At 26.1% G+C, this 23,054-nt stretch overlaps 2 non-coding genes across 2 annotated transcripts; both read left to right on the top strand.

The window, feature by feature from the left end:
* Window positions 1-19,356: 19,356 nt before the first annotated feature.
* Window positions 19,357-19,438, top strand: TRNAS-UGA (transfer RNA serine (anticodon UGA)). The gene has a single exon. It is a non-coding gene; the product is annotated as a tRNA-Ser (tRNA).
* Window positions 19,439-19,608: 170 nt separating this feature from the next.
* On the top strand, window positions 19,609-19,690 carry TRNAS-UGA (transfer RNA serine (anticodon UGA)). The gene has a single exon. It is a non-coding gene; the product is annotated as a tRNA-Ser (tRNA).
* The last annotated feature ends 3,364 nt before the right edge of the window (window positions 19,691-23,054 follow it).

Raw genomic sequence — 23,054 nt, 5'->3', positions numbered from 1 at the left:
TTATGTAAAAAATAAAAATTAAAAAATTTCTTTTATTCGAATTAATTTTAACCGGGTTTATAATTTAATCGAATAAATATTTAATCATTGTATAAATATATGAAACATAAAAATATTTGTGAAAATAATTCCAACGAAAATTCGAATTTGTAATCGACTAAAAATTTTAAAATTTATTGATTCGAATAAAATATAAACAGGTTTACTATTTATTTGCATAAATTGAATTTTGTGTTTATTTTTTATTTTCATTTAATTTGATGTTATTTCTATAGAAATTGTATACGAATAAAATTTAAATCGATTAAAAATAAATTTCATAATTTTACTCGATTCAAAATTTAAAATTATGGGCTAAATAAATTTTGTAGTTATCTTTCCACAAACATTTGTATACTTCATACATTTATTCGAATAAATTTTACGAAAACTTTGTCCGAATAAAATTTAAAAAAAATATCTTCGATTAAATTTAGAAAACAATTTTAAATAATCTTTTATAAATTTTGTAATTTTATTCTCATAAAACTATCATGTATTTTCACAAAAAAATTGCACTCGAATAACATTTAATTGAAAAAAAATAAACATTTATAATTTAGTCGAATAAATTTAGAAAAAAAAAATTAAATTTTTCGTTTAAATAAATTTTAAAAATTTAATCGATTGAAATTTTAAAATTTCTATTTAAATCAATATTTTATATTTCATACGTTCTTACTACCTTAACAAATTTATTCGAATAAACTACAAATTTATTCGATTAAACTGTAATTCGGTTTAAAATTTATTCGAATAATTAAACGATTTTCATTTTCAATTTATAGAATATGGTTCTAAATATTACTTTTATAAAAACTGTATCCGAATAAAAAATAATTAAAAATGTATTTGAATAAATTTTAATCGATTAAAAAAAATATTTTTTTCGGAAAAATTGTATTCTAATAAATTTAGATAAAAATATTTTTATTTTATATGATTTCACAGCGATTCGAATAATATATAAACTGGTTTTTAATTAATTCGAAGAAATTCAATGTTATTTTTATAAAGTTTCATTCAATATAATAAGTTTTTAACTATTACTTTTTTAAAAATTGTATTCGAATAATATTTTATTCGATTAAAAATTTCAATTCGAATAAAAATTAAAATAAATTATTCAATGAAATATGTTTCTAAATATTGCATTTAGAAAAATTACATCCGAATAAAAAATAATTGAAAATGTTATCGAATAAATTTCTAATCGATTAAAAAAAAATATTTTTTTTCGAAAAAAATAATATTTTTTTTTTTATAAATTTTAATAACAATATCTGTATTTTATATGATTTCACAGCGATTCTAAATTTATTCAAATAATATATAAACTGATTTTAAATTAATTCCAACAAATTTAATGTTATTTTTATACATTTTCATTCAATATAATGTTTTTAACTATTACTACTTCAAAAATTGTATTCGAGTAATATTTTATTCGATTCAAAATTTCTATTCGAATAAATTGAACGATTTTTATATTCATTTAAGAACGTATGTTTCTAAATATTAATTTAACCAAAAACTGTATCCGAATAAAAATGTATTCGAATAAATTTTTAATCGATTAAAAAAATATTTTTTTTCGAATAAATTTAGAAAAAATTTAATTTTTATTTTAATAAATTTTGATAATAATATTTGCATTTTATATCTTTTCATAGTGATTATAAATTTATTCGAATAAAATATAAATTGGTTTTTAATTAATTCGATCAAATTCAATGTTATTTTTATACATTTTCATTCAATATAATATGTTTTTAACTATTATTATTTCAAAAATTGTATTCGAGTAATATTCGATTAAAAAATTTCTATTCGAATAAATTAATTGATTTTTTTATTTTCTTTCAATAAAATATTATTCTCACAAAAACTGTATGGGAATAAAAATTAATTAAAAATGTTTTCGAATAAATTTTAATCGATTAAAAAATATTTATTTGCGAAAAAATTTAGAAAAAATTTATTTTAATAAATTTGGATAAAAATATTTTTATTTTATATGTTTTCACAGTGATTCGAACTTTATTCGAATAATATATAAACTGGTTATTAAATTAATTCGAACAAATTCAATGTTATTTTTATACATTTTCATTCGATATAATTGGGGGATCAGGTCGTATTGTCATAATGTCGTAAAATATTTTTTTAATTTAAACAAATTCTTGTTGTGCTACAAACAAAAAAAGTGTTATTTTATGACAAACCAATAAACATAGTTCAAAAAGTCTTATTAGTTTATAACTTTTTTGTTTGAAACTCAACAAAAATTTGTTTAAACTAAAAAAATATTTTACGACATTATGACAATACGACCTAATTGGAGACCGTTTGAATCCCCCAAATATGTTTTTAACTATTACTATTTCTTACACGTTTCTAGGCATTCGTCATTAGCTCAAATGACTTTCAAACACCTGCCGAAATATGAAGAATTCTTAAGAATTCACTATTTATAACATCAACACCAATATTGCCATTGCCAGTTTACTTTCCAGGATTTCAACCTTTTTTTGGCCGACCTTATGAAGGCTACACAAATTTCCACAAGCCATATTGTTTTCATTTTCTTTTTAAACCATATTTTATTTACTTCAATATTTATGAGTATTTCCGTTATTTGTTCCTTGTATTTTCCTTAACAAACTTCCCTCGTTTCCGTTTTAGGGGGCAAGTAAGTAGTAGAGTGTAAAATACTTACATTGTAATAAAATAACTTAAATATAAGTAGTAGTTTATTTTTTATGTTGTAATATTGTAAGTTATAATTGGATTTATGTTTGTAAAATAAGAAATAATAAAAAAATAGCGGCAGTGGCAACAATTCCATGTTGACACAAAGAAAGTAACAGGAAAGCTCTATCAGAAACTTACAAATTTGTGGAAAAGATAAAAAATGTGGTTGTTTTTTAAAACATTATTTTAATGACCACAATAAAATAAACTGATATTATGGTTAAAGCACATATTTTGGTTCTATACTTGAGACAAATTTATAAAAAGAAAATTACTTCATAACAAAAAGGATGCTGCTGATTTGTAAATTTCATTTCTTTGGTAATTTTAATGACTATATTTGTTACCGCTAAGATTACTTAAATGTTTTGGTAATTATTTTCATAAAAAGGTCATTTGTAAATTGTTTTAAATGAACAAAAGATAATTATTTTTGTTTTTTTAGCAACAAGCGAATTATGTTATAAAATGTGGAGCCGCAGAACAAAAGGTACTTTTTTGAAAATTTAAAAATTTTGGGAAATTGATTTTTTCTAGAAGATTTCAACCTAAATATTATAAAAAAAAAACAAAAATTAAATTTGTAAAAAAATTCGGAAAAGTACCTTCTGTTCTGCGGCTCCGCAATACTAGAATGTAATTTCAGCCTGATTTATCGAATACAAAATTTCGTGGTAAAGGTTAAAATAAATTTAATAATTTTCCTTGAATAATTTAAGTAAAATGTTCAAAATTTTTATTTTAATAAATTAGATTTCCTTTTCTCAACGTTAATAAAATTTATTCGAATTCTTTTTTAATATACATATTCGAATAAATTGTATTTTTTCTGTAAATTTAATTTTATTAAAAGATTTTTTAAAATTTTACTATTAATAAACCGGCATGCGAATAAAATTTTAGTCGAATAAAAATTATTTTTATAAATTTATTCGAATAAATTTCCAAAAAATTCAAAATTTTAGTGTTAATAGACTTTATTACTGAATTTTCACAAAATTTTCATATTTCGTGTGATTTCTTAACGATTATAAAATTTATCCGAATAATTTTTTTATCGAATAAAAATTATTTTTACAAATTTATTCGAATAAACTTCCAAAAAATTCAAAATTTTAGTGTTAATAGACTTTATTACTGAATTTTCACAAAAATTTCATATTTCGTGTGATTTCTTAACGATTGTAAACTTTATTCGAATAATTTTTTTATCGAATAAAAATAAATTTTATAAATTTATCCTAATAAATTTCCAAAAAATTCTAAATTTTAGTTTTAATAGAATTTTTACTGAATTTTCACAAAAAACTTCATGATTTCTTAACGATTATAAAATTTATTCGAATAAATTTGTAATCGAATAAAATAAAAATTTATAAATTTTTTCGAATAAATTTCAAAAAAAATCAAAATTATAGTTTTAATATGATTTTTTATTGAATTTGAACAAACATTTTCATATTTCGTGTAATAAAATTTATTCGAATAAATTAAATTTAAATTTTTTCAAAATTTTATAAAACAGCCCTGAATATCCTTGAAAAGACTGACCTCCCACCTAATTTGTTCATAAAACTGTTTAAGATTAACAATTGACAGTTAACAGGTCATTCGATAAAAAACAAAAATAGTTTACAATTTTCTTAACACAACCCCAAACCTTAAAAAACAATTTGAAATTCTCACCAAAAACACTCACGTTAAGCCCCTTTACTTATTTGCGCTTTATTATTTTATATTTTTCGCCATTTGTTGCCGCAGTAAATAGAAAGAAACAAAAAAAAAAAGCAACAAAATATATTATTTGATCATAAATCACGTTTTGGCCTTAAAAAACCAAGAGAAAAACATACAAAACATGTCCTTGAACCAAAAAAAAAACACGACAGGATAAAATAAAACTGTATGCAATTATGTGTGCTAAAGTGTTTATAGTTCCAACGTATATTTTTCTTTTTCATTTTTTTTTTTTGGTGTTTTGGCATTAAATAAAAAAAAACAGATTAATAAAAACAAAATTGAATTTAATACAATAAAAATAACTGGGGGAAGGCCAAACAAATAAGCCATAAAAATACACGGGGTTCCAGCTGCCAACACACATTCAATGTAAGAAAAGCCAATAAAATAATAAAATCATCAGCATAAACAACCAAAAAAAAAACTTAGTAAAATTAATTAGTTAATTAGTGAAAACATACAAATATTTCAAATAATAAATCTAAAAGAAATTTCGATACGCTAAAATTATATAATTGATTTAAGATACTAAAACAAGAGAAAGGGATGAGTGTGAGAGAGAAAGCTCCTAATATTTACGCTCAATAGTAAAGTGCAATACTCCACATGGCGTATAATGAATATTTAACAAACTTAAACAAAATTATTAAGTATACGCCATGGTCATGGCATATAAATTATAGTTTAGCATTTAAACATGGCGTATGATTATTATTTAAGAAATCATGAATTTTTTAATAAGTATACGATCCATGATCGTTAATTCGGCTGTTAGATACGATTTTTCAATGTTAGGTACGGTTTTTTTTGGAAATAATTCGGTATCTCGGGAACTATTGGAGATATCGTAACGAAATTGAATGAGGTTGGAGCTGAGGTGTTTTCGAGTTGATTTACAGTTGTTCAGCTTCGTCGGCGGAATAAGGGCCAGTTTTGACTCCTGCATGCAATATATATGAACAAACATTTTTCAAAAGTGGCAAGGTTCTTATTTAAGTGTTTTCATTCGAACTTAAAAACTAAAAAATTATAATATTGTGATTTTCCATGAAGCAAAATATAATATTTGAATAAATGTAAAATTATAACGGAATTTTCTTAAATCAATGGAATTATAATTTTTGGCATTTTTTATTTTTAAAATACCGAAATTCCCAAAACGGGGAATATGTGTTCCAAAAACTGAGTTTTTTTATAAATGTTTTTTCCTATAATACGTTATTTACCGTATGATAAAATAAAACTTTGTATTTATTTCAGAAACTTATATAAATATAGATCCTTTTCGAGGATCGGTAATTTGCGTTTTAGAGTTTTTTACTCAAACCAAAATTTTTTTCTTCAAAATTTGCCAAGTTTGGGTAGGGCTATGTCCACTTAAATGAGCAACATTTTATTTCTAAAGTTTATGCATTAAGTTCTCTTTCCGAATTATACATAAATTATATATAGTCCAGAAAAAAATTTGTCTATAAAAGAAAAAAATATAGGGCCTTTTTTGGAAAAAAAACGTTAAAAATAATGCACTTTTTACATGTTTCAACTTTGGATGTTTGTAACTTTTTATAGGGGAGAGATAACTGTTAAAAACATTTTTTTTTATGTAGAATTTAATCGCAAATAAGGCTGATATTAAAAAAAAATTGGACCCTCTTTGGGCTCGCCATAAAAAACTAAAAAATGATCGAGCAAAATAAAAAAAAAATAAATTAACTTGAATATCTATTGAATTAAAAGAGATTATACATGTAAGAGTTTTATTGTAGACCTTCTCTATGACTATTTATATTTTAAATTTCAGCTCATTCGGATCGAAAATGGATTTTTGGCGATTAAAGAAATGTGAAACCCGAGGTGACCAACTTTGAGGGGCTACCCACTGGCCACCATTTCGCCTATGAAGCTGAACAACTGTTAATAAAATCCAAAAAAAGTAAACCAATGTGCAAAGTAAACAAAAAAATTTTGTGAAGAAAAAAATTTGTGAGAAAATTGTGAAAAAATATTTTGTTAAAATAAAACGTGAGTGAAAAGTCGAGTTAATTATATTTTAATCGATTAATAGTAAATTTTATATTCGAATAAATAGATTTCTTCTGTAAATTTTGTTTTAATAAAACATGTTTTTAAATTTTAATATTATTAAATAAATAGGCGAATCAAATTTTAATCGATTAAAAATAAATTTACTCGAATAAATTTAAAAATATTTTAAATAATTTTGTTATTGAATTTTCACAAAAATTTCTATATTTAAGGAGTTTTCTTAGTTATTGTAAAATTTATTCGAATAAAATAAAAATTAGTTTAATATATTAATATTTTTCTGTATATTTTATTTTAATAAACGATGTTTTTAAATAGTACTACAATTTGTAAACCTGTACCGAATAAAATTTGAATCGATTAATATAAAATTGACAAATTTTCTAGAGTAATTTTAGTAAAATTTTAATAAAATTTGTATATATCATTCGTTTTTAACAAATACAAAAAATTTTTTAAATTTTAATTTTTCTACACGCAGAGAAAAAATATAGTTGGGCATGGTTACTGTAACCATTTCAATATTGTTACAAGTTTTTTAACTATATTATAGTCACAGTAACCATTTACATGATTGTGGTAACCATAATATGGTTAACTTACGATTCATATGATTGTCTCAACCATATATATGGTTACAGTAAACAAATATATGTTTGTGACAACCATTTATATGATGAAGGACTTATCATATTATGGTGCTCTCGGCTTAAGGCTTATCATAATCTGAGAACAACATATTATGATAAAATTATTCATCATAAATATGATTGCCATAAACATATATATGTTTACTGTAACCATATATATGGTTGGGACAATCATGTGAATCGTAAGTTAACCATATTATGGTTACCACAATCATGTAAATGGTTACTGTGACTATAATATAGTTAAAAAACTTGTAACACTATATAAATGGTTACAGTAACCATGCCCAATTATATTTTTTCTCTGCGTGTATATAATTTATTGCAATAAAATATGATTTAAAATAGCAAATAAAATGGTAACCGTTTAAAAAAATAATTAACAATTCAATAGAATAATGTTTATATATCATACGGTTTATCAGCGATTAGAACTTTATTCGAATACAATTTTAACCACTTCATTTTAATCGATATTCTGCTGTGCTAAATCTTATGTAAACTTCACCAAAGTATACCGTAAGAAAAATATTAAACACAAAACTGGAGTGAAAAAATATTAATGAAAACAAATTTTGTGAAAAAAAATTTTAGTAGAAAAAAAACAGTTTTCGTCTGACCAAACATTAATATCCATCACAAAGTCTTGTATTTTTTTCTTGTGCTTGTCACCTCACTTGCGTTGTAGTACAACTATTTAATCAGCATAATTATTTATTGAAATTCTGCTCCGTTTCACGTCAAGGCGGAAATGAATTCTATATGTATCATGCTGGAACTTGAATACATTATAAAAATTTCTGGAATTATTCGTATTGACCTCTCTTTACATTGAGTATTATTAATTATTTCTCTAAGACAGATACTTTTTTAGGCGAACTCGAAGAGTTTACTGGTAATAAGTTCATGATAAATCACGGTGAATTAGAAAAGAACTAGAATTTAATGCACAGACGAACGGACTCTTCTTCATTTATATCACAACAATCTCATGTTTTTGTTTATTTAAATTGCAAACGACGAACTTGAATAAAAAACTAAATTTAGAGCAAATTATATCATGCAAAAAACTTGAAAATACCAGCACTAATTACAAAAATTCAACCACATAAAAACAAAATCAGTTTCCATTTCAATTGTTGCTTGTTTTTAATTTTGGCCAATCTTGTTTTCGGCTCTACATACAATAATAATGTTGCAACATAAACATAATAATTTTTTATGCTACGAAAAGCATAAACTAGTTCTTTAACAAAAAAAAAAAATAGAAAAAGAAGACGCCAGAGAAGCAAGCGACACAAATTTATGCTGTACGTATAGTCACATAGCTAAGCGGGAAGTATTTATGCAAATAGTATATCCTATGGATTTTTCTTTTGCTTTACTTTACTTTCCTCTGTTTTGTCTTTATTGTTTGCAAGATTATTATTGTTGCTGTTGTTATTGTTAAGGCATTTCTTAAATTTTACAGGCAAAAGCTTTAGCATACATAAAATATATACTTATATGTTTGTATTTCAAAAACGTTGACGGCCTTGAGCTGAATATAAAATCATAAACATATTTAAATATGCACGTACTTATATGAATTTATAAAAGTTTATACATTGGATGTGCTTATTATATATTTGCAAGGGTCTCCCGAGAATATATGTGAATGTTTTACTAATAATAAGAAAAAAACTAGAACTGTACTGAAACCAAAACTATAATCAGAATGGGAACCTGAACTAGAAGCTGCACGGGAACCTAAACCTGAACCAGACCCATAACTACAACTGAACTAGAACCTGAAGTAGAAACTTAACGCGTTTCGCCCATTTTACCCCATGACGCCCATTTATGGATGGATGGGTTCGTCAATAAACAAAATTTTTGAATATGGGACAATATTAATTCACATTAGATCCAAGAACTCCCAATGCATCCTGAATAATCCACCCTGATTGGTGTAGATTTTTAGGCTGGCGTCGTCATCGGTCCTTATTTCTTAGAAAACGACATCAACGGCATCAAAATAAATTTTATAAGTTCGAATAAATTTTAAAAAATTTCCAAATTTTAGTTTTTATATATTGTTACGAAATTGTACTTGAATTCAAATATAACGATTTTAACGGCTGATTTAAAAGTAGCACAATGCTTTCAAATAACAGTGCTGTAAAACTGTAACATATCTGTGGGCATTATTAAATAAAAGCTTTCAGTCGATTTGATCGTAAGTTGGCAACGCTGTATTCGATTTCGATTATTCAGTTAAAGAACATTGTAGAAAGTATGTATTAGAAACCTCTAGACAGTTAAAGAGAAATCTAGAGTGCAGATGGCAGTGTTATAAATAGTAGCAGAAGTTGCAGTCGTTAGTGAGTTTATCAGAGACGCTTTTCGAAGAAACATCATCTAAGTGCGTTAAAGTGTGTTGTGTTTTTCAAGTAAAATCGTGTACATTATAAATTGTGTCTGTAATTCTGAGAATTTATAAACCTGTATAAAAAACATTGAGTGGCTATTTAATTCTGTGGTTGTTGTACATTTTAAATAAATAAAGAGTTGTTACAATTTTTAAACTACTAAACGGCTTTTATTTGCAATCAAAAGTATCCGGTTTATTTAATGGAAATAAACCAAACGTTTTGAAAAGGTTAAAACGTAACAATATTTTATAATTGAATTTGAAAAAAAAATTGTCATACTTCGTTTTTAATCGAATGAAAATAAATTTTATAAGTTCGAATAAATTTCAAAAAAATTTCAAAATTTTGGTTTTTATATATTTTATAATTGAATTTGGAAAAAAATTGTCATAAAAAATTTATTTGAATAAATTAAAAATCTGTTTATTATTTATTCGAATAAAATAAAAATCAGTATAATATTTATCCGAATAAATAGCTATTTTTTGTATATGTATATTATTTCAATAAAAGATGTTATTAAATATTATTATTTTTTATACGAAATAAGAATAAAATTTGAATCGATTAAAAATTTAAAAACATACTCGAATAAATTAACAAACATATTAAAAATTTTGATTAAATTTTATTATTAAATATTTGCAAATATTTTTATATTCGATGACGTTTTTTGTGAACGGTAATAAAATTTATTCGAAAAAAATAAAAGAAGGTTTATAAATTATTCGAATAATTATAATTATAATTGTTGCTATATTTTATTTGTATTTTATAATAAAAATATTATTATTTTCTAAAACGAAAGGAATAGAATTTTAATCGATTAAAAATAAATTTTAAAAACTTACTCGAATAAAGTAACAAATTTTAAAAATTTTGGCTTTAACCAATTTTGTTTATAAATTTTCACAAATATTTTATGTGGTTTTTTTACGATAATAAAATTTATTCGAATAAAATAAAAAAAGTTTTATAATTTATTCGAATAAATTTAAATTTGTTCCTATATTTTATTTGAAAAATTTTTAAATTTAACTATAAATAGAATTTTAAAAATAAATTTTATAAAGTTTTTTTATAAATTTTTGTTTTAATATATTTTATAATTGAATTTGCAAAAAAATTGTCATATTTCGTGTGATTTTTTAAAGATTATAAAATTTATTTGAATAAATTAAAAATCTGTTTATTATTTATTCGAATAAAATAAAAATCTGTATAATATTTATCCGAATAAATTGCTATTTTTTGTATATGTATATTATTTAAATAAAAGAATTATTATTTTTTATACGAAATAAAAATAAAATTTTAATCGATTAAAAATTTAAAAACATACTCGAATAAATTAACGAACATATTAAAAATTTTATTATAAAATATTCGCAAATATTTTTATATTTGATGACGTTTTTTTGAACGGTAATAAAATTTATTCAAAAAAATAAAAAAGGTTTATAAATTATTCGAATAATTAAAAATTATTCCTATATTTTATTTGTATTTTATATCAAAAACATTATTATCGAATAAAGCAAAAAATTTTAAAAATTTTGGCTTTAATCAATTTTGTTTATAAATTTTCACAAATAATTTATGCGGTTTTTTACGATAATAAAATTTATTCGAATAAAATAAAAAAAAAGTTTTATAATTTATTCGAATAAATTTAAATTTCTTCCTATATTTTATTTGAATAAAATATGATTTTTAAATTTAGAATAGAATTTTAATCGATTAAAAATAAATTTTATAAAGTTACTAGAATAAATTAACAAACATGTTAAAACTGTTAGCTTTTTGTTATTAAATTTCACAAATATTTTAATAGTTCAACGATAATAAAAAAAATTTATTCGAATAAAATAAAAAAGTTTTATAATTTATTCGAATAAATTTGTATATATATTATTTCAATAAAATATGTTTATAAATATTATTATTTTTTATACGAAATAAGATAATAATTTTAAAAATTTATTCGAATAAATTAACAAACTTTATTAAAAATTTTAGTTTTAATAAATTTTGTTATTAAATTTTCACAAATATTTTTATGTCATACGTTTTTTTTAAATTTATTCGACTAAATTATAAACCATTGTTTATTTCTTTCTATATTTTATATGAATAAAATATGGTTTTTGGATTTTACTTTTAATATTATTATTTTTTAACAGGAATGTGAATAAAATTTTAATCGATTAAAAATAAATTTTGAAAACTCACTGGAATAAATTAACAAACATTTTAAAAATTTTGGTTTTAGTAAATTTTGTTATTAAATTTTCACAAATATTTTTATATTTCATGCGTTTTGTTTTTTCTTGAACGATAATAAAACTTATTCGAATAATGTAAAAAAAGTTTTATAAATTTTTCGAATAAATTTAAATTTGTTCCTATATTTTTTTCGAATAAAGCATATTTTTGAATTTTACTCTTAATAAATCCTTATGGGAATAAAATTTTATTCGATTAAATTTTCTAAGTTTACTGGAATAAATGTAGTAATCTATTTAAACTGAATTTTAAGAATCTAAGCTAGAACTTGGACTAGAACCTGAACTAGAAATAGAACTGAACTCACCATAGTTGATTATGTAATTTTCTTTTGTGGATACCCTAATGTACCTGATATTTTATATAGACAGTAATAACCAGGGCAAGTTTTTCAAGCTGTTTTCATGAAAAATAATCTTATGCATTTGGAAAAAATTGATGTTTTCCTGAACTTTAAAGAAAATATTATTTTGAGTGTTCATCCACCAAGTCTTAGCAAATGTTGTTTACAGACCCCATAACCTACATATGTATATTTTGGTTCCTTATAAAACATAAAAATCATTTACTATCGGATTGTCTGTCTGTTAAGGCAAAAATATAGTTTGTCATGACTTTTTATATAATTGTTTGTCATTTTATGTATCAAATAACATAATTAAATTTTAAAAAACGCTATATTGTTCATTATAATCTATATTTTTATTACAATCAAATTAATTTATAGCCTTAATTCAGAGTTTTCCTATTAATATCCGTGATTTTTTGTCAGTTTTTTTTTAACTTTTTCGCTTTCTTATTTATAGTTTGTCTGTGAATATTTAAACTTGCCCTGTTAATAACCAAAACAATAAACTGGCATTTAAACAATACCTTGTTACTTGAGTGATGGCAAAAGAATTCTTAGCAGTATGATAAGATAGAAACCATATGAGCATTAAGCCACGTGTATATATTATTCAAGCAAGCGTATACTTAATATTTAATTATTTTTAATTAAATATTAATCATAGGTTCAGGTACACATTGCTATTTTGTGTGCTTAAATAATAAAATTTTCTTTCTTTAATTAGGGTTTTTATTGAAATTGTAAAGAATAATAGGGGCTTTATATCAGAGTGACATTTTATTAGTAATGTTTTGGGTGTATGTCTTAAAAATACGAGATTTTTTTAAATTTTTAGCTTTTATTTTGAAACATTTCACGGTGGTAAATTCCGGCCAAAAATGTTTTGTTTTTATAATTTTTATAAAATTTTGATGGTAAATTTTTCTTAACACTTCAGAATATACAGTATCATAATTATTTTGGCTAAAAAGTAACTACATATATGGTTATTTATAGAGCTGTAAAGTCAAAGGTTTTTTCTTGTCATTTTAATATTAGAAAAATGTGATTTTTTTACTTTTGAATTGAAGTAGCCTGTGCTTTTTTCTTTAAAGTTTTTTTTTGCAAATTAGCACATGCTTTTATAAAACAGTTAGCAGTTAACCATTCTACGTAGTTATTAAGGTGTTTTTGCGTGTTATTTTTATATAAAAGTGAAATGATTTGAAAAAAAGTTTGAAAGTCCAGAACAAATTAAAAGGGACTATTAGAGGTTAAGTGTAAATTACATCTAATACTGTAAAGTATAAAGAGTAAGTACTATACATTTCAGCTGCAATTATCTGCCATTCTAATAACCAGAACGATTTCAGTGCCTACATATTTTACACATTTTTTTTTTGTATTTGTTTGGTCAATTTCAAAAATTAAGTAAGTTTGAGGGTTATTTACGTCTATGCTGAATTGGCCAAACCATGTATTTGTATGTAGAAATTTTTTCAATGGATTATTTGTTATTTTTAATTATAAACCTAATTGAAGCCATTTACAAAAATGTCATACTTTTTTCGATACTTTTATAACGTCAATGTTTATTTGGCCAACTCTCCTATATGCAATTTATAATATTTTTTGCGATGGATCAAGTGTGTTTTTCTTAAATTTACATCAAATTTCAAATTTTACATGAATAACCTAACTTTTTAGATTATTTCAAAACGTCCACGTTTGTTTGGCCAAACCCTGTACGATCATTTTTTTCAATCACTTATGCTATTATTCATTTTTGGACTAAAATTTCACGCATTTACATGAATAACCTAATTTTTTCGATGCTTTTAAAACGTATATGATTGTTTGGACAAACCCTGTATATGTAATCCGAAATTTGAATGAAAATATGAATGACACATACATATTTTATTCTTTATTTTTTGAATAAAATTCAGCCGCTTACATGCAATTTTTTGATACTTTTAGAACCAAACCCTGATATGGCACACAAATTATTTTCTTTTATAGCTTTCAAACTTCACTCCGGACAAGCAATATCGTCATTCAAGGTCTCTCGGCTTCAATTCGTATGGATTCATATGCCCTTCTTTTGGATGAATCCATCTGCTCGCAAACATTTTGAAGATGCTGCTTGAGTAGCTCTCAATGATTTTCAAGATCTCGTTGAGTTAGACAATAATCTTCATGTAGTAGTGCCTCCAATTCTTGGTCTTCAAACTTTTTTTTGGCTGCTCCTACGACAAACTAACTACCGACTGCATTCCCTGCCACTACTTATACACAGCGCCATCTTCCTTCCAGTAGCTTCATGAAAGTTTTCTTTCTACAATAAACAACTCAAAGCTTTTATTCAATATTGTATGTTCCACAGTTATGTTAACTGGTGTTAATCGGCCGCTAAACATCATTGTCCACAATTAGAAGTCTCCAGAAATAGAAATGTTGAGAAACATGATGGAACTTGAAACCGAAACCGTTATATTTGAATACAAATACAATTTCGTAACAATATAAATATAGAAAAACTATATTGGGATCACTGTATTAACCTTTCACTACTAACCATTAAGATAGTTTAGTCCTTGTTCTGATTTGTTTATAAAAATTAAAGCATCCATGTTGGATTTTGAAATGCTTGTTCTTTGGTGAAGAGCTGAAAAGTTATGTAAAACTATTTAAATATTTAAAGACTTCAACTTAATTAAATTTATCAAAAAAAAAAATAAATAAAAAGTTGCATTCATTAAGAAATATAAGGTGTTCCTTCCTTCCATTTTATTTATTTTATGTGAACAAATTTGAAGTGCAGAAAAAAACCAGTCTTTATTCCAAAAACTTGTTAATGTTTTTTTGTTGTTTGTATTTTTATATACAATAAAAGAAATGTCTGACATCATGTTTAACAATGTACAACAGACATATTTTTATGCCATTTTACACATTTAACTCCAACATTTAATACCTGTCTACATATGAGAGTCGCACAAAAACAAATGAACAAATGTTAATAACAGTGATACAAATGCTAGAAAATTGCAAGAAAATTTAGTAAACATTTTAATTGAAAGTAGTTTAAAATACAATATATTAGACTTTGTTTAATACATTAATTTTAAATCGGGCCTCAAAATATTGTAGTCTAGTTTTCTTTAATAAAATATTCCTTACATCATCACTGTAGTGTCTAATTTTTTTCAGCCCCAAAATCCTTCGTACTGACCAGTCACAACAAACATTTTATTTCATTTATTTTTAGCCCACGGATATAAAAAAAACTTACACTCAGACAGACACACTTGGCAATTTAAAATCCTCCGCCATTATTTAACAAAAGGCTGCGGAAAAAAATAGCAGCCTCTCATCTCTCTCTCATACCTTTCACTCTATACAATTTGCTATAATTCCCAGCACTTAAACGAAACAAAAAAAAAAAAACAACAGCAAAAAAAAATAAGGGCTCTTATTGCAATTGTGGTGTAGACGAAAATATGCTTAAGAGGTACAAAAACCACCATGAAAAAACCAACAACAATATAAGGATAAAATGAAATGGACAAAAGGCCAGGAACACCGAGGCAGGCAGACAGACAAATTGTTTGCTGTAGTTGGTGTTGCTGATGATCGTACATACCTACAGGTTACAAATGAATTTAGCAGTTAAATGCATTTCAGTACATAGTTTTGCATTGGCATGTGTGTTGGAATGTTTAAATCTGAAATTTCATTTAATTTTGGTTTTTATTAGATCAAACGCAATTTGGCGTATTTGCTGGATAATGTGCGTAAATTACAAATGTATATTTTGATGTTTCTAGCTTTTGCATTGGAAGAAGAGTTAAATTTAACAAGTGGAGCTAAAAGGAATTTTATATACCATTAATTTGAGAATTTTGTTTGGGATAAAACAGTATTTTTCACTGACTATGGCGTAGATTGCGTTTTCAATAACTTGTATGTCATTTTAAAGGATACATATCTGTCCTTCATTCTCACTTAGTTATGCGGGAAGTTTTGCTTTACTTCTTTAATTTGTAAAAAAGTGCCGCTGAAGCACGCCGATTGATCATCAAAGCTTTTGTGTTTCATCAATCAGCAATTTCAAAATGTTTGCATGCAGCAGGAATTACGAATTGACGCCGAAAATCTTGGGTATCACTTTTGATAGCCTTTTTACCTCCCCAGCACTCACGCATAAACTGGATAGGTACAAGGTCCTCTAGGCACTAGTCGGCAGTACTTGGGGTCGTGCTAGTTATCTACAAGACGATTGGTCGGTCAGTGGTTAACTATGTTGCTCCAGTGTGGTCGCCTTCGTTGAGTGATACTCAGTGGAGAAATATTAAAAGCTGTCAAAATGCAGCCTTAACGACCGTCACAGTTCGCCTTCATGTGACCTCCCAACACCACTTTCATGAGGAAACTAAGGTTCTATCGGTCAAGGAACATAACGTCCTATTGATGCAACAGTTCCTTCTGGGATGTCACCGGAGGAGTCATCCGAACTTCGACATCACACAGTTGGAGTCTCCCACGAGGCATGTCGGACATGACCTACGCAAATTCGAGGAGAGCATACAGATGTATGTGCTGGATCTTATATGACTGCTTTGAACGACATTCATAAAGACGCTAACAATTCCGCGGAGCAGGATAACGTGTGAATTTCGTACTTTGAACTCGCCCATCACCGATAGCAGACGCCGAGAAGATTCTGCTGCGTAAAACAAGAGTCGTTCTGGCACAAATAAGATCAGGAAGGAACAATAGGCTTAATGCATTTTGATTCCGCATAGACCGAGCCGTACTCAACTTATGGCCAGCATGTGGTCAGGGTCCTCATGACAGCCTCCACATATTCAACTGTTCCGCTAATTCTACTTAACTACGTCCTTTGGATTTATCTCAATAAGCATTTTTACTGGAATTCAAGTTGAAAGCAAGTGTAATTCAAGCCTTGAATTATAGTCAAGCAATTGAATTACAGTTGTATTACACTTTATTTCAATAGCATTCTCTAGTAAAAAGGAAACATAAATTCATGTCATATGAAATATGAAAAAAATATTTAATTTTTCATTAAATATTTAAGTCAAATTCCAATAAAATGTTCCAAGTGCTTGAATTTTTGGTGCTTATTGGGTATGGACTCATCCAGTCGAAATAGCACAATTTATTGGACTTGAACAACATGCAGAACTCCCTGATTAAATATTGTAAAATTGTTTATGCTGAGAGACCTTGAAGCCGAGAGATCTTAATAGACGATTTTGCATGTCCGAAATGATGGTTGAACGCTATAAAAGAAAATAATTTTTGCACCGAATCATTACTTGCGATGAACAATTTATCCATTACGATAACCAAAAGCGTAAGAGATCGTATGTGAAACCCGGTCAACCAGGTGAATCGATACCAAAGCCAAATATCCAAGGCGTTAAAGAATCTCTCTGTATTTGGTGGGACCAAAAGGGTACTATGTATTATGAGCTGCCTTCATTTTTACCTCATTCAGAGCATGTTGGCGACTGGATAAGAAAAGTCGAGTTAATTGGACTCATAGCTGAAATCTATGCCGCAGGTTTCATTAATAGAAGTGTTTGGAACAGAGTATAGTGGATTAATTCGTTCTTGGCAGCAAAATATGTGCAGTTCCTTTGACTCGGAATCCATATGTTGCCAGAAAGATGAGAATAGCTAAAAATGGCCAATACTTTGAATATATTTTTATTCTACAATTTATTCAAAATAAAAACTAAAAAGTTAAAAAATTTCGCATTTTTAAGTCTTACACCAAATAAAATTCTTTTGTAACCAGGGAGAAGTTTATTTTCTGAAACTCTGCTATTCGACAAAGATCTCAATGAGTGCAATGTGTTTTTTTCAGTCAAGATTCACCAGCATCGGAGGCTTTTAACTGACAAAACCTAGGCCACCTCTTAAATGGACGGACTTTTTCTCATAAAGATCTACCACCCCGCTAATATGAGGCGCATTTCTCTTTAGAAAGCTATTAGATTCAATTTAAGTTATACGATTTGAACACAGATTTAATAAATAAGCCCAATAATGTATGAACGGAATTCAATTTATGTATTTTATACTTGAATTCCAGTCATACATTCAAATTTCAAGGATTGAAATACACTTTAATACAGTTGAGTTCAAGTCTTGAATTAAAATGCAATTCAAATCGGAATAATACTTGAATTCAGGCTTTAAAATATAGTTTCATTCAATCATTTAATGTAATTGTCTAATTCAAGTCGAAAACATAATCGGATTCAAACTTTAATTATTTTATTTTTCTAAATAATCTCAAATCAAAAATTTTATTGGATTATTTTTGTTTTGCAAACAAAAAAAAACATGTTTTATATTTTATTAAAATACAAATCAATTTAAAAAGAAATCAGCTTATTCCCAAATCTTGGAGATACATTCCTAAAATAAAATCTAAAATCTTATTATTTTCGAATGTAAAACAAAATGTGTGAGCATTTTTGGCGCCGGATTTTGCTATTTTAGTGGAAATTGGAAGAAAAAGTTTTGAAGTTTGTGTTTCATTTACAATACATCTCTGTCAAGTGTGTTGTATTCATATCCCAATAAGCACTTGAACATTTTGTTTGAATTTGACTTGAATGCAAATGTAATTATGTTTTAAACTTGAAAAATATTTGAAAAATTGCTTATTTTTCAAACAAAAAACATATGGCTTGAATTTATGTTTATAATTCAAGGCTTGATTTATCTTAGCTTTCAACTTGAATTCCAGAAAAATGCTTATTGGGATAGTACTTGTATGTGAGAACAGAGTAATGTTGTTGTTGTTGTGCACAAATTGAGAGCCTTCTCTTCTTGTTATTCTTCGGTTTGGAATTCAAAATTAATTTGGAACACTTGAAATTAAAGTTTTTGTTGGCTTTTTGGGATATTTTAAAAAAAAATATTAGTCTTTAAATTCGTTTCAAAGTTCTCAAAACCCTCTATGGTTGAACTTGTATCCTTTAAGTATGTATTTTTATTTTTAATAAATTCTATTCAATATTATTTAAATTTTTTAAAGAAATACCACTCATATAGTGCTGCGGTGTCCGAGTGGTTAAGGAGATGGACTTGAAATCCATTGGGTTTTACCCGCACAGGTTCGAATCCTGTCCGCAGCGAATGTTATTTTATATTTTAGCTAAAACACTTTAAATTTATATCTAAATACTTCCACATACAAATTACACATTAATTAATTTATTTATTTATGTTTTAGCTAAAATCCATTTGTTTAAAATGTTTTCCAAATATTAATAAATGTTTTATAAGAATATGTTATTTAAATCAAGCTGTGGTGTCCGAGTGGTTAAGGAGATGGACTTGAAATCCATTGGGTTCTACCCGCACAGGTTCGAATCCTGTCCGCAGCGAAAGATATTTTATATTTAATAAATACTAACATATGTTTACTAAATACACATTTTTTATAAGAATATGTTCTTATAACCTTCACCATGAGTGGTAAGGCTATATATGAGTTTGTCATTTGTAATTTCCACATTTTTCATTTGCGACCTCATAAAGTATCCTTATAGATACAGGAGTCGATATAGCTATGTCCGCCTGTATGTTGAAATAAAGTTTCCGAACCACCAAATAACTTACATACATTATTGATACAACTTATATTGCTATTTAAAATTGAGAAAATCGGGCTACTAACGGCTGAGATATTAGCAAAAACCGTGAGTATATCGATTTTTTCACCAATTTTTTTCATCCAGTTCTTTTTAACAATTTTTTTTTTAACCAACACATTTTTTTAAAAGTATACTTTGGTGAATGGTCTATACGATTCGGCACAAAAGAATATATAGTATGCTACATTGTAGCACTCTTACATGTTTTTAAACCAAGCTGCGGTGTCCAAGTGGTTAAGAATATGGATATGAAATACATTGGTTTTTACCCGCGCAGGTTTGAGTCCAGGCCAAGATTCCTGAAATTTAGAAGTTTTTGAATATTTGTTCAAAATTCTATCAAAACCACTTAAAGAATTCTATTTCTGATCAATTAGACATTATTCTTGAATGTATCATCCACATCAATGTACAATCGTTTTTCGCTTATATCTCAGCTATTTATAAACCGATTTGCAATGTCCATTTTTTCGTGAACTCAAATTATAATGTCATCTAATAACATTTCATGAAAGCTTGCGTCAATATGGTCAATGGTCAAAAACTACCGATTGAAGCAAAGACAGCTATGTCAGCAATGTACAAATTTCATATCGTATTTGTCCGAAAACCTCTATATTGTTACGTTTATACCTTTTAAAAACGGTGGTATATTTCCTTTAAATAAACCGTATTCTTCTAATTGCAAATAAAAGCGATCAGTTGTTTAACATTTGTAGCAACTCTTTATTTATTTAAATTAGCACAACAATTTAACCTCCTCAGTCCCAAGGAAAAACCAAGCGTCGGATGTCTTCAACAATATTTTTTTATGCTTCTGGGAGAAACAATAGAATACAAAATTTGTTCAAGGACATAAAGGACGAAAGGATTCTGAGATATTGTAGGTGTAGCCAGCTGGAAATAATGCTAACATAAGCGCCTAGCAATAAATTTAATGAAAATTTATGTACCTTACCTGGATTATTGAATTGTATTTTTGTACGTCACAACTTTAAATTGAAATGGTTAAGTGCTCAAGGAAACGTGTTCTACGAACAACTGATCACAAAAATAAATAAAAAAAAATGTTGTGTGGCCTGCTTGAAAAATAATACCGGTTTTTAGAACAAAAAACATGTTCAGCTAGCTGTATAAATAGTCGTAAGACCAAAAATTATTTTCCAGTAGGTTGCACGCCAGGACAGAGGAGGTTAAATATTCACTCTCTTTTAATATATACACTAGCGTTCGTTTGTGACCAGGTCACTTCGTTTGTTTTTCGGGTATCATAATTTTTCTGAAGGTTTTTGCGTAAATAAAAATAATGGCGTCCTTTTCTTAGAAAATTTTCACTACTTCTGGTGGTTCAACGCACCTAAAGACGCGGATTTTGAGACCATTTTTTGTAGAGCTAAAACGGTTGAATAAATGGCAAATCTGATTTAACCAGTCGATTCTGCATTAAAATTTAATAAAATTTATGTTTTTTGAATCCTTAAAATAGTTCCGAAAACCCACAACAGGGGGCGCAAATCTCATAAAAATATAAAAAAAGAATTTTAGATTTTTTAAAAATGCACGATGAAAATACATTATATGCTTATCAAAACGGTACCAATATTTCCTTTCTATCACAACCCGTTAAAAAGTTATGTGAAATGATATTTGCAATATATTCAACCCTTTTTGGTCTACAAAAGAATGTGCTCAAAAACTGCATTTTTAGGTGCGTTGAACCATCACAAGGAGTGAAAATTTTCCTAAAAAAGGACTCCATTATTTTTATTTACACAAAAACCTTAAGACAAATTATGATACCCACAAATCAAATTTTTGAAATTAGCTCTAATATACACACTTTAAAAACACACAGTTGATGTTACCTATAATATAACAGCGCGTACTAACTGCTCTGCAACTCGCTGTTACTGTTTATATACATAGTGGCATCTTCTAGTAGTTTCATGAATTATCTAAGAATGTTAATAACAGCGTGTTATCACCATTTTCTTTAAGTAAAAGTTTTTACTGATGGAAATGTTTATAAATATGATGAACGTTACAAGCATCCGTTACAGACCGTTAAATTCAAATTTATAAAGCAATTTCGTAACAATATCTACATTTAATTCTACTAGGATCGCCTGGTGACCGATATTCGACTGCTTTTAAAATGCTTTTTACCACTTTTATGGAAAGAATTTTTAAATATTGTTTATATTGTGCACATCTAGAGAAAAAAATCTTTTAAACCATATATGTTTCATCAATATAGGTGGACAATAACATACTTAAAAGTGTACCACAAAAAAACGTGTAGCCTATTTATATATAAGATAATACTCAGTTACAGAATATACATATGCTTAATATAATAAACACAAGAATCTTTAGAGATACAATTTAATTTAATTAAATTTAAAAACAATGTAAAACAAACAAATCCAAATTATTCAGCAGTTTGAACAAATTATTTAAGACTCCATTTTAAAATACCAAAATTTCAATTGAATTTTTACAACTATTTTCTGTTAAACTTGTAATAATAATGAAAAAAAAATGCAACATTAACTTTTAGTTTTAAATCTCCATTTTGTTATTTATGCATTTCTTTATTTATTCGAACAGACTTGACTTTTTTTGTGGTTCCTCGACTCCTTTACTTGTCAAGTAAGAGAACAACAGACAAGGGGTGTTACCTACACAGACAAATATATTGCATTTATATTGTTGTATTTATGTAGTTTTTGTTGCAGTTGTAAAATATATGCCAACAATTGTAATTGCCACAAAAGTTGGGAAACAAAAAATAAATAACATACACAATGGGACTTAAATACTTACAACACTATAATAGTGTTGACAGATATTCGAATATATAAACATATGTATGTATTTTCAAAATTCTATATTCAGAGGAAACAATTTTGAGACTTACCCCCATTAACAAGAAGTCTGGTAAGGTATTAACTAATAGTTATACAGTCGGTTAAAATTATTTTTGTATGAAAACTGTTAACCAGACTTCGTGTTAATGAGGGTTATTGTGAAATTTAACTGTGATTTCATGTATAATTTTTTTAAATTTTATTTCCCTTTGCATTATTTTTGA

The sequence above is a fragment of the Calliphora vicina genome, chromosome 2 (genome assembly GCF_958450345.1).
Source record: "Calliphora vicina chromosome 2, idCalVici1.1, whole genome shotgun sequence".
NCBI lineage: Eukaryota > Metazoa > Arthropoda > Insecta > Diptera > Calliphoridae > Calliphora > Calliphora vicina.
The sequence above is the reverse complement of the archived record's forward strand: the minus strand, read 5'-3'. Positions and strand labels throughout refer to the sequence as shown.